General features: G+C 46.7%; 1 long non-coding RNA gene across 1 annotated transcript in view; it reads right to left on the bottom strand.

The window, feature by feature from the left end:
* LOC142585421 (uncharacterized) overlaps positions 1–14,191 on the bottom strand; it is a 38,988-nt gene extending 24,797 nt beyond the window's left edge. The window contains exon 1 of the long non-coding RNA XR_012829088.1: positions 13,448–14,191. This is a non-coding gene — a long non-coding RNA (uncharacterized LOC142585421). The remainder of the gene's footprint in view (positions 1–13,447) is intronic.

Genomic DNA, 14,191 nt, shown 5'->3' with positions numbered 1-14,191 from the left:
TACATACATACATACATACATACATACATACATACATACATACATACATACATACAAACAAACAAACAAACAAGCGCGCGTGCACTGAAAACAGAAACCTGCAAGGGTGGGGGCAAAACAAGCTTTAGAAAGAGGCGACCTGGGTCAGGGTGATTCTCTTTTTCGCTCCCCAAAACTCGGCAAGCAACAGGCAGAAGGCCTGAGTGCGAGTGCTGTGATGTCAAAATGCTCGCTCACGGCCGCCCAAGGCAGGCATCGCTGTCGACGTCAAGGTAGGCACGTAGGCGCCGGGCAAGAACGGGTTGCATAGGTCAGGTCTCAACACGCCTCAACCGAGAGAGGGAGGGAGAACCACACCCAGCTGGGGAGTTCGCGGGGGGCCAAGCGGATGAGTCAGGCCGGTTTTGTCGACACAGGCCCCCTGCGCTGAAGCATCTGTGAGCGTCCTGACGTGTCCGTCCTACCCTGGCTCACGCGATGCATTGTTATCGTGCAGCACTGTTGCAGAAAGAGAATTCCACTGCTTTGAAGCGGGAGTCAGGCCCGACACGAATAAAGTCTGCGATGAAATGAGTTAGACCTGAAATGATGAAATGAAACGTATGACGCACCTAATAAACACGGGCAGGTAAATCGGACAGCACACAAAGCGCACTTCCAAGAAGTTCACTAAAAAAAAAAAAGAATGAAATCGTTCTCAAACGTATATCCTCGTGAGACCCTTTATACATAATAATGTAGATGGTCTTACTCTTTTCAAGCTTGACACATGAGCTTGTGGTACGTTCTAAAAAACAGACTAGGTACATCTTCTTGAGTGTATTTTTGTCCCGCAACATAGAGGTCTCTTGTATTGCTTGTGTCTTGCTTGAACGCTCTGCGCCTTCTGATTCCTTGTCGCGAATGCTACGTCACGCTGATAACGCTCGTGCTGTTCCTGACCTGAAAGTGCAGGGCGTGCAGCACTAGGGAAATGAAAAAAAAAAAAAACCAAGCACGCAAGGGTGATGACGAAGTTATTGTTTGGCCATAGGATAAGCCCAAAAAGGGGTGACGCTTTTCTTGGAGGGCAACATCTCCACCTGATCCCCCTGTCAAATCTACCTACGTTCATTCCAGTATTTTCCAAACTCTGGAGCAACAAATAAAGATACGTTATCATCAACAACAAAAAAGACGCTGAGAGATAGAGAATTAAAGTATAATGTGCCGTATCTACTTTCTAGAACGCCCCATTTAACCCATTAGCTGCCATGACAAACATTAAAAAATGAATTATGAGAAATGCGGATTTCTTTCAAGAACCTGTATTTATGTTGCTTTTTCCTCTCCCAAAAGATGTGATACCAGGAATGTTTATAGCGCTTTCACTGCTATTGTTGAAATAAAAACAGATAGCAACAGACATTGTCTAAAACATACGTGTCAAAATTATAAGGTATAGTGCAACCTTTGTCATGACCAGTTAAATCGTTGTCGGCAGTTGAAGGGTTATATGCTGCATTCCCATTTATAGGGCGTATGCAACAGCTTCACGGAGGCCTCCATATAGCGTTGTACGTACAGCACTGTGAAGAACTGCTCGTCATCTCGATGCGCGCATGCCCAGTGGAAGTAACGAGTAGGACAACATGGCGTCCGTGACGTCACGCGAATACACCCGACGAATGCAGCTGCAGCACGAATGTTGTGCCAGCCCGACTTTCTGACTCCGCACACGGCAGCGCTTCTTCCCGCGCCGCTTGCGCGCCGCAATGCTGGCTCGGCACGAAAGCAGGGATCGTGCAATTATTATTATATAATTAACGGGCGATTATTATTATATAATTGAGGGGCAACTGTAGTGGTTGGCCGCAGGACTTCACTTCATTACCTTTAATTTCTGGCGAGTACTGCGACACCAAATTTGCGGCTGCGCATCACTAAATACTATATCAGAGTATGCATGCCAGAGTGCTGTTGCGCTCGGGTTGCGCGACCGCCTTTGAATACACCGCGAACGCTGTTTCCGCAGTGCAGGGTAGCAAACCAGTTGCAGCCTGGTTAAAGGGACGTCAAAGAGAGACACTGAACCAGTTTAAGCCAATGAATTGTTCCTTTAAAACAACGTTCCGTAAATCTCGCATTAATGCGTCGGTTATCAGGAGATAAAAAAATGATAAAACTTGTCTCTAGTCCACAGTGTTCTTGTGGCCATGCAGACGAAGTTGTGCATCATCTTCTCTTCTAGTGCACTAAATACAATCCACAAAGAAGGGTACTGCCAGCAAATTTGTTGATATTAGACAGAAGACCATTCACTCTAAAAAAAAAAAATACTTGGCCCATGGCCAACTGCGGGCCTTCAAAAAAGAGCGCTTCTTGCTCTGAAAAAGTTTTTAGAGGAGACCAACATTTTGGGAAAATATTAGGTATCAAATGATCCGAATGCGCTAAATGAGTAACATAAACGTTGTTCGTGATTCATAATTGGTTTATGTGGCGATCGCAACATTTATGCAATATGTGTAATTCTGTTCTGTACTTGCAGTGCATTACATGTGTTGTGTGTTATGGCTGTTCTAAATATCTAACTTTATATATGCGTACGTGGACTGAACAAATGCACAGAACTTTGCGAATCGTGTACTGTTGGACTGTATATTTTTTATTCATCCAGTGTTCTACTGAGTGCCATATTTCGTGTCGCTATTCTCCCTTTTTACGCAAATTTGTTTCCTTTGCCAAGTGACAAGGAGTAGCCGGTGCCACCATAAAGGCGCCAACCTCTCCTAATATTCATTTCAATAAAAAAAAAGGTCAAAATTTCGTTGATGTTTTTATTTCGCGCTGAAGACCACGGAGCAATGGTACGTCAGTGTGTCGATCGTCACGGACTTCAAAGTACTTTTCCGTCAGTAAATGTTTTTGCAATTTGCTAAGTTCGTTCTTCGGATCACTTAGAATACAATGCAGTCCGTCGTTGCCGTTGAAATGTTTACTAGGGGTCGAGACGCCGCCGCCAAATTCATGACGTCACACCAAGTTGCGCAACGTTCAAGGCAGCGTTGCCACCCGCGTCTCTTTTGTTCGTCTATTGTGGCTTACCAAGCTCCTCCGCACATTAAACGTTCTCTCTCTCTCTCTCTCTCTCTCTCTCTCTCTCTCTCTCTCTCTCTCTCTCTCTCTCTCTCGTTCAGTTCTTCTGCGCTCAATTGACACCGTCTTAAAATCAAGACTTTCACAACAGCTTCGCCGTCACCTAGAAACAATGTATCATCGGCCTCGTCTGAAGCCGAATTCACGAATATGTCCTAACTATACTATACTATACTATACTGTACTATACTATATATACTATGTACTACGTACTATACACTGTAGCATGGTATAGTAGACTATAGCATGGTATAGTATACTATAGCTTAGTATAGTGTATTATAGTATAGTATAGTATAATATAGTATAGTATAGTATAGTATAGTATAGTATAGTATAGTATTTGTGCTACCTATATAGGACTGACCAACAGCCCGTACTGTGATAACTGAGGCTCGTTGGAAACTGGAGAACATCTTTTTTATTGCCCAGTTTACAGAGATGAAAAGACATGTTGCTTCACTAGAATTGGGTCTGCTTCCCAAAATTCACTATAGATCTAGGAAGCATATACCGAGTGTTTCATTGAACACTTTAACAATTTGTGTAAAAACTTGCCTGTGGCAAATAGCACAATTCTAGTCAGTGAGGTGGTCTACCCGGAGAGGCGGGCATTCCTTGCACAATAAATCGAAATGCATAATCAACTAATTAACAAAAATGAACCAAATCAGTTTTTAACTAATTTCCTTACGGCGCATACTGCAATTTACAAATTCTAGAGTTCGTTAGGTGGATCTACTTGGAACGAATTCTCAGGATGACGCCAGTTTCGAGATACTTCTTCCCGAACTTTGCGGAGAAATGCATTGGCGTCCCAGTTACTTTTGTGCTTCAGTGCACAAAACGACGTTCTGTTAAAGTAAGTGGAACGACAGTGCATTTTTACCGCAGGTTTGAAGGCGCATATCTCGTAAATGTCTCACGCGCTAGAATTTGTATATTGCAATATGTGCCATATGACAATTAGTTAAAACGTAATTAGTGAATTTTTGTTAATTAATTGATCATGTATTTCAATTTTCTTGCGTAAGTAATGTCCGCCTCTTCGAGTACACCAGCCCATGAACCAGAATTGTGCTATCTTCCATAGGCAAGTTTAAAAAAATTTTTGAAGGTGTTTGCTGAAACACCCTCTATACTATATCCTACGCGACTTCCTTCAAAGCAACGTCATGCTTTGAGTTTTGTTTTTTGCATTCGTTGAAGACAGTGGCTTAATTTGAAAGCTCTAATCTGTTTGTATTAGTATCATCAGCTTTGCCTCATTTGTACATACTATGATGGTATATTTTCTCGACAAATTTTTTTTTTCTTTTCCAGCCCTCCTCTCCTGCGGGGCCCTGTCTGTTCCACATATGCTTGAATTTACGCGAGGTATTGTCATCATCATCATCATCAGCTTATTTTTTATATCCACTGCAGGACGAAAAAATCTCCCAGCGATCTCCGGGATTGACCGGGGTTGTTGGAGAAGTATGGGAGAGGCCTTTGCCCTGCAGTGGGCGTAACCAGGCTGATGATGATGATGATGATGGTGATGATGATGATCTACAATTACGCCCGTCCTGCGCAAGCTTATTACGACGTGTACCTGCAAATTTCCTTATTTCCTCACTCCACCTAATTTTCTGCCATCCTTTACTGCGCTTCCCTTCCCATGGCACCCTCTCTGTGTCTCTAATGGTCCACCGGTTATCCACCCTATGCCCTAAATTGCCTGCTCAGATCCATTTTCTTTTCCCTTAATGTCAACTAGAATATCGGCTATCCCCGTTTGCTCTCTGGTCCACACCGCTCTATTCCTGTCTCTTACCGTTACGTCTAACATTCTTCTTATTCCGTCGCTCTTCACGCGGTGCTCGACTAGTTCACGAGCTTCTTTGTCAATCTCCAAGTATCTGCCTCATATGTTAGCCCAAGCAGAACGCAAAGATTGCACACTTTTTTTTTTTCAATGGCAGTGATAAGCTCTCGGTCACGATTTTTTTAATTATCTTCTGTACGGACTCGAACTCATGTTCATTCTTCTGCAAATTTCCTTCTGTATCACTACGGCGCCTATATAGATACGGCAGAATAATTATCCGCACTTCAGTCAAGAGCTTTCTCTCTCTTTACGAGTACGCAAACAGCAAGGCACATCAACTTAATTATGCATACGGTGAAACCCGCCACACGCTGCAGCTGTTTCCTGGCTAGAATGGTCGCCCAATTATTCGCGTTTGGTTTTCGAATTCAAACGAAGTTTGACGCCGCGTTGCTTAGACTCTGCAGTGATTCACGTGCCTCAGCTGCTCGCTGACAGGGCGTTCTAGCTGCTTCGCTAACACAATATTGTCGCATTCTTTGCTCTCGCTCTCTCTTTTTGACGGAACGTTCATTCAAGCACGAGGACAGAAGGTCGGCGCCTTCGAAGACGCGATGCTGGGCAAATGCGTCATAGGGCGAACAATATGACAACGCGAGTATGACGTCATGCGTGCACCGAATGCACCTGCCGCGCCACCGGAACGTCCTTGCGGCGCGTCGCCGCCTAAAGGCCGCCCCACATTCGGCGTTTTCCCGGCGTTTTCTGGCGTTTTGTCACCCGGCGTCGCTCGGCGTCGACGCTGAGGCTGGCGCCAAGCCAAAACGTCGTGCTCAAGGGACACCAGATCTCGCCGCCGCCGTCGGAAGCAGCTCGACAGCGCCGACCAATCAGCGCGTGGCAGGGCGTGGCCGCGCTGCTGGCAACTCTTGCAAGAAACTTCCGCAGATTCGCAGTTCGCGCCGCCATTGCTGTTTGTTTGGTTGCTTCAATCATGCTACCGGCGAACATCGATAACGAGCTTCTTATAGCCATTGTAGAAGCAAGGCCGATATTGTGGCAGACCAAACACAAGGAACACAAGAATCGTGTTAAAAAAAAACGTTTTGTGGATTGAAGTCGCCGCCATCGTCCTGCCGGGTGTACCAAATGAGAAGCAGGAGCTTCTTTTTTAGCAGCAAAAGCTGCTGCCTTCTTTCCATGATGTGGCGTATGGCGTCTAGCAATAAAAAGCACCTACTTCCCCCTCTATCATAGAATAAAGAACCCTCGATGCTCAGCTTCGCACGCCGACGCGCCGACCGCTCGTGATGTTCACGCCGATATTGCTGCCAGTTTTCTGAAGCTTAGCCTTGTGTAATTTTTCTACACAGCCCTGAATATTTTATTTAGCGTAAAACTATGCAAAAGGCATAAGTATTGCATTGAAGAATACTTATGACAGCTCTTTTCATTGATATTACACAATTAGCTTAGGAGGTATCTGGTAAAATAAATCTGGTCACATTGTGCGACGCTGCGCTGGCGCTGGTCCGCGTGCCGCTCGTGTGGCTGGACGCCCTCTCCGGCGCCGTTCATGCGACCACGCCGGGAGACGCAACGCCAAAAAACGCCGGTAGAAACGCTGAATGTGGGGCGGCCTTTAAACTGTGTCCAGGCTAGCGTATAACCGCGTTTTCGTAAGGTCATCACCCCTTCATTCGGCGCGTACGCTTTGTTCGCGCGCATATTATGTATATGTGACTATTCCTTCTTTTTCCTTCGCCCAGCATAGGGTAGCCAAGTGGACTCTTGACTCGTAAACATACGATGTCTTTATCCTTACCTCTCACCTATAGGGTCGTAATTTTCACAACGGCACTCTTATCGGGTTTATCGTCGTTGCGCAGGATGTGTGGACAGCATTGGTTTGACAAATTAAAATTGTCCAGATACAGGCGCGCATACTTCAATGTATGCGTGAAGCGATGGCTGTCGTGAAGCAGGTGTTAAATGGTGCGCGAAGTAAATGAGAATTGTCTTCCTTTTTCGTTTTATCCTGCGTTGTAACCTCATGCAGTCTGCATACACTGCGCCGGTCAACAACTTCACTGTCATGCAGTGCATCGTCTATCCACTTCACTCTCTGTCCACGAGCTACGCTGAGATGCAGCCACCGATTCATGCATGGGGTGGACACTGCAAGACGTCAGGGCTGTTTGATCCTCACCAAAGGAACAATGGTGTGGAGGGGTGTACGCGGAAAAGGACAACGACACGTATCTAATATACCAATTAGATACACCTGTTGATTGTATGCCTCTGTGTCGCAGTGGCCGATACCCTTTCTTAGAGATTGACCATTAGATTAATTTAAGGTTTGCGTTAAAGTGTGTGTGTGTGTGTGTGTGTGTGTGTGTGTGTGTGTGTGTGTGTGTGTGTGAGAACTTTTATTGAAATGAGGTCCGGAGACTCGACTTTTTAACCCAAGGCGCACAACACTCCCACGTTGGCACTGTCAGGCCAAGCCCTTCAGCGACATCATGGGCCCTCTGGACGGCCCTTAGTTGGTCTTCAAACAATGGGCTTTGAATACTTTTTTTTCCTCACTGTATCCATTCTTCAACGAGGTTGGGGAGAGTGGCAGATACTATTTCTGGGGTACTGGCCATTAGATTCATTTAAGGTTTGGGTCATAGTTGTAGATTTGCCCTTTCTAGGGGATCGGCCGCTAATGGGTATGCATATATAGAGGCACATAGGCAGTGTCCTGAGAATGGGGGTATAGTGCAAACACGAGAATTTTCGAAGGGGCCGGCGGACATTACGCGTTGTTCCGCTATACGAGGTATATGTGCATTACATATGAGGCGAGCGTTTAATGTCGTAATTTATTGTTTAGTAACGCAAAGAAAAAGCGCGCTCACTGCATGGCACTCCTCTCGAGGTCAACGTTCAGTGCTCATAAAGGCAATTTCACTTGAGGTTGTATCTGGTGCGCATGCGACGTTTATATCAATATAACCACAAATATGCGAGATACTTCACGAACGACAGTCACCAACCAACGGACGCGGAATCATCATGGTGGCTTAGGAAAAGAAAACTTCGCTTTAGTAGGAAAAAAAGCAAAATGAAATCGAAGAATGAACAATACAAGACTATCTGCGTAGGCGCTGTTGCACAGTCTCTCAAGGCACCACATGCGTCGCACAGCCAAATTTGCATCCACGCCGTTGCGGCAACACACACACACACATGTGCCGGACACACGTGTGCTTCGATCTGGAGACTGTACATGTTCAACTGAACAACTGCTTATAGAACCTATTCCCGCGACGGCTTGGAATCCGCTTCTCGCGAGTTCTTATTTGCTCGAAAAACGAATTCTGCGTTTCCTCGCACACTGATCGATCCCGACTGTATATAGTGCACAATAGGGCAGGATCTTAGCTCGGGAAATTTCGAAATGCGAAATATACATGCAGAAGAACTAACGCCGAGAGCGAGATTAGCAAGGCGAAAATCTTAGAAGAATTATTGCAACCGTAGTGATATATATCGTTTCTCCCGCGATATTTCGTTGAAAACTTTGTTACATGACAATGAAAGAGCACTGCCGGGGAGTGAATCTCATAGCAACACGAGCTGTCGCAAGTGAAGCTGCTGAAAGAGAGAGAGAGAGAATAAAAAACATTATCATACAGGAGTTCGGTGATATATGATAAACAGCACGGAAAAGGGCACAGCGTTAGCGTGAAGGAGCGCCGGCCTTTGAAAGGCTGATGACATCTCGTCTTAGTCATGCGCTTTGTTCACCGTTACCCATGGCCGGTGGCTTGCAGCTGCACACTGCGAACCCAGTGTTTTCTCGTTCATAACGAGTTGTGCTAAGTTCGCTTTCTATCTGTTTACTTAAGCTGCATCTATACTGGGTTCGATCTTCTCATTAGTATTCATGCTCACGCGTTTACCGCACGTGCGTTCATTGTCAGCCGCGTGGGATGTGCGGTGCTCCTTCTTCGAGTAATAATACTGAGGTGAGAGCCCCCCTTCCCCCGTGCAGGGTAGCAAACCGGATGTGCGTCTGGTTAACCTCCCTGCCTTTCCTCTCTCTCTCTCTGTCTCTCTCCGAGAAGTATTACTGAGGCAAGAACTTGTTTCTGTTCTAAAGGGGCAGAGAATGTTGCAAGCTTTCTCTGGGCTGCGAAATTTTTGCGTACACGGAGATGCAATAAAGACTCGAAACTCTGTTCACTGCCACGTGGCCCTAAACGGGCGTTTTCGATCAATCCTCGGTTCTACGCCGCACGTTTGCATCTCCTCTTAACCGGCGTAGTTCGGGCAAAGGCAGGAGATGTCACCCAAGGCAGACTTGCAAGTGGGCTCCTTGCGAGCGCAGGTGGTGCGATGCGACGCGATGCAGCGACGTCTGTACATATGCTCTGCAGCGATGCTATTGGATGCCGCCTTATGCGTGCGGGAATTGCGACGTGCGCTCTACATGGCGTATAGCTCTTCGTGAGAAACTTCCAAGGCGCTTCATCACGTGATCTGTCATCAAACTGTGCACTCGATGTTACTTTCATTCGGTATATCTTGGTTAAGGAGACTCTGCTGCGACGTATACCAGCTCACTTGCCTTCTGGTCGTTCAATACTTACCCATAAGTAACGTTTCGTCGTCTGTACGAGGTACAATATCTCCACAGGTTACATTTAATAGTACTGTGAAAATGATGCTAAATTTTGAATAGAGCTCGGCGAGAGTGGCAGTGAAAGCATACGGGATTATTAGACATTCCAGCAAGGCGATAGAGAGAAAGAGGATTCAATAAAAGCTGACGCGTCGAGGCGTGCTATGACGTCGCTATGACGTCGTTGGTTATCCGTGGTTGCTTTATCCAAAGAATGGGCACAGAGTACTCGTTGTATCAATGGGCAGCTCATGCTGCGGCTAACCGTATGCATGCTGTGGTTAATGTCTTAAGAACAAAACAAACAATAACAAAATTCTTACGCGTGCAAAAAGCTGCTAGGCTGGGTACGAGACACAAGGCCTTCACCCTAAATATTCTAGAGCAGGCGCATAATTAAAAAAAACAACGGTTATAGTCTAATGGGGAACATGACTCCGTGCATGGGATAGCGACGGCAATCATCAGTAGCGCTCCATCGCCGCTGTGTGTGTTAAACGTGTTATATATGTGTTATATATGCGTTATACGCTGCCAGAATAATTTCTGAAGAATATTAAAGCTAGAGCTCATGGGTTTCACCATACTGGTCTGTCGTTGTGAGAGCCCTCGAACTGCGTAAACAAGTTTAGAAGAATGTCATTAAGAAGGCGTCACGTCGCTGCCATCAAGTTTTGTTGGAGTCGTAGTATATATATATATATATATATGGACGCCCGGCTCAGTTGCGGGAGATACGTGGTTCGATCCCCACGGTTCAGACACCCACCGGCATATGTAAGAACGGTACAAGCAGATCACCGTTTAGGCGTCCGGGTGCTTTCCAGTGGTATCTCGCGTGGGAGACGATTCGCACAGACACTTACGTCGGCTGTGTAAGAAATAAAACAAACGCAAATCAGCACACAACTCCCAAAAGGACGCCTGCTTATCCCATGCCAGCGATTTCCCAATAGCTGGGCGTCCTACCCAAGCGTTAAGAAGTGGCTCGAACACCAGGCCGGGGAAACACGTTTATACCTACACATACTTTACCGGTAGGTACCCGGCGGTAGCTCTCTCGTGTGCATGCCAAATCTACTGCGGATGCTCTGCCAAAGAAACGTCAGTGGCTGTACAAGGGCCGCCCAGAAGCCCCAAAACATTTCTTCAGCTCCATCCCACTGTCGAGATGAAAACTCCGTACAAGCAGCCGAACCCCAGGCCGTGGGGCGTCTCTACCCATTAGAAGAACCGGTAGGTTTCCGACGGTATACTGGAGATTCGAACCCAGCGCAATACCGCATACTATATAGGCGGATGCTCTACCATTGCAGGCCACGGCTGGAAGGTTTCGTTGGAGAAGATCAAGAGAAGGAGAGAAAGTCGAGACGATCGCTAACCAGCGTATTTAGAAAGGCATCTTGACTTGAAGCCCATGCTTGACTTGATATAATTGACGCCTCATGCGAACGCGTCCAAGACGCTCATCGCGTTTCTTTTGGTGCGTTCACGACAGGGGTCATTAAAATCAAGTCAAGCATGGGCTTCAAGTTAAGATGCATTTCTGAATACGGGGTTTAGGTACGCTTGCCTTGAGTAATCGCAGCCAGCGCTTTTGCGGCTTTCTGCCGAAGTGTATAATGCGCGAGGTCCTAAAGTGCACGCCAAAGAGCCCCAGGTGGTCCAAGTTATCCCGAAGCATGACCGTCACCCCGGTATGCGGCGTCTCCCGCAGCCTGTGGTAATCGGGGACGTTAAACCCCGTAATTTCAGCTCTGCGTGGCGCAGCTACATGTAACAATGACTTTGCTAATGTGTCGCCCGTTATCCGCCGCGTATACCCTCCGCACAAAGCGAGGCGTGAATTTGGCCTCCTTCAACATCTTTGCGAACGACATCCCGAGTCTCAGAGCACATCCACAGCAGGTGTCGTCGAGTGTTCCTTCGTTGGTGCACGAGTTCAACAAAACATTTTTTTTTTTTTTTACCGTGACCCGAGTATTACATACATCAGTAATGACGCATGCAGTCACGAGATCGCTGCAGGAAGTGCTCGCTGACGTATGGCAGGGCGTCGAAGCGATACGCGGTCTACGCGGTTGAAGCACTCCGCAAAATTGAACAGAGACAGAAAAAAAAAAAAAGAAAATAGTGAATAAAGAGTGACCAGCAGACTTCGCGGCTTAACAATGGCCGTAATATGTGACGATATGTTTTTTCGCCCTGACGTCCCGGGGCGCCTTGTCACTAGCGTGGAATCCGGAGGGCAAGCTCGCGCCAGCTGCCGCAGGCTCCGCGTGCGCTGACATTTTAAAGCTTGTTCTTTCCAGCGGCGTTTCGTGAAAGAAAAAAAAAAGGAAAAAAAAAAGCAGTGCGGGCGAACGACGCAAGTGGTCTCTGGGCAGATCCAAGCCGGCGTTGAGAAAGAAAGTCGGCGACAGACACCGAGCGAGCGCTGCGGTAAAGAAAGAAAAAAAGAAAGAAAGAAAGAAAGGAAGAAAAGAAAACATAAAGAGGATGAGAAACTTCGAGAAGACTGCTCACGTGATGGCAAGCAAAGAAGAAGGAACAGTGCGCAAATATCGGCTCACTAAATAGGCAAACGCTCCGCAGGAAGCTCACGCTGGCGCATCTGAAGGCTTCGTAACTGTACCCCGATCCTCGGATATACACAGAACGTCTGTAATTAAATAAGTAAATAATGAATGACTGGAGTTTAGAAAAGCACGTTGCATATATATTGTGGGGCTAAACGTATTCTATGTGTCCACTAACCTAAATTCATGTATTAAATGACATTATTGGATATTCAGCACATCCTATAATGTCCCATGATATCTATTGCAGGTGTTTTCGTATTATCATGTACGACATTCTTGGATATGAGAAGAAAGGGGGCTAGCCGAGGGGCCCGATTTTTATTAATTATATCACGAGAAGGCCAACCAACAAGAACACCAAGGAAAACATAGGGGAAATCACTTGTAGTTACTAACCGAATTAAAGAAATGATCAATTAATGGCAATGAAAGTGGATGAAAAAACAACTTGCCGTAAGTGTGGGGGAACAATCCCACTGCGCATTACGCGTGCAAATGCACGCGTAATGCGAAGTCGGATCGTTCCCCCACACCTGCGGCAAGTTGTTTTTTGCACGCGTAATGCGAAGTGGGATCGTTCCCCTACACCTGCGGCAAGTTGTTTTTTCATCCACTTTCATTGCCATTAATTGATCATATCTATAATTCAGTTTGTAAGTACAAGTGATTTCCCTTACGTTTTCCTTGGTGTTTGTTGGCTTCTCATTCTTGGATGTGTGGCACATGTGTCGTATGCGACTTTTGATAAGGATATTTTATATACTCCTCAACTGTATCAAAACAGCGCGTACGTATGCAGGCGGCACTGGCGGAGTAAACATGGAGAACAAAATCAAGGCCATTTCTCGCAAGGCACTGACTTCGGTGAGAGGTCCCGTCATAATAGTGTGCGCGCTATTTGAACGGGTCTCCTCACCGCGTAGTTGGTAAATTCTTATTCCATCGCGTGACATGCGCACAGAGTCTCTATAGTCAGTGCATGGGGGGGTCTGTATCACTGGGGAGCACAGTAACAACACGTCATTGTTCATTGGACTGCGGCATATGCGTGAGCCCCCCGCCCCTGCCCTTTCCCTGGGTTACGCAACGAGTCGCTTTAAGAGCCCTCAGTGTGAGGCGCGGTGTTGAAGCATAGGAACAGAAGAACAAGTACGGCAGAAGTCAAACAAGCCCAGTACCGCACAATCACGAGCCCGACGCTTTTCCGCGATGCGATAAAACCAAACGGAAAGGTATAGTTACTACACAGGTTCCACGTCGGTCGCTGTTATCCCTCAAAATCGTGTTTTGGCTATAGTGAAGGGTCCCGTCATCAGGGTTGCTTCTTTACCTGCACTTCGTGCAAGTTCGTGCAGACGAACGTATAGTGCCGGGCAGATGCTATGACGTCGTGCGCTGAGCTCGGCTCTATGGCCTGTGTAGCCAATCAGAACAGACTGCGCGTCGTCTGCCGCATCAGCAGACGAAAAACACCTGACTCCGCGCTTCGCCTGACTTCGCACTTACTGCAGCTGCGTATGTGCCCGTGCCCGAAAACAAACACCAATGTGCGAGTCTGTTTTCACCAACAAACCTAGACAAACTGCAGCCAAGTGCATCGCGGATTCTCTGTGCACGAAGACAACATCTCAATGCGTATGATACAGCGCGGAGTCTTAAACGGCCCGCACCATCCGTGATTAGGATGATTTTATCTTCTTGAAATATTAAGCTCACCTTCCTCCGTCACGCACGGTCACGCCAGCACTTAGCTGCCGTCCTTGCAGCGAATATTCACTATCGTCGCTACATCCGCGCCGACAGTCGGAGACAAAAATGGCGCCACACGTTTGCAACGCCAGCCTGCTTGTTTTGTCGTTTGCTGCGTATACACTCACCGAAACCTCAGTGTAGAAAGTGTAGTTTTCATGCTACATTCCAACTGTGAAAAAATGGCTTCCTGTAGATGGACTGAGCTACACTTTTCTACACAAAGCAGAAAAAAAA

The sequence above is a fragment of the Dermacentor variabilis genome, chromosome 6 (assembly GCF_050947875.1).
Source record: "Dermacentor variabilis isolate Ectoservices chromosome 6, ASM5094787v1, whole genome shotgun sequence".
Classification (NCBI taxonomy): domain Eukaryota; kingdom Metazoa; phylum Arthropoda; class Arachnida; order Ixodida; family Ixodidae; genus Dermacentor; species Dermacentor variabilis.
The sequence above is the reverse complement of the archived record's forward strand: the minus strand, read 5'-3'. Positions and strand labels throughout refer to the sequence as shown.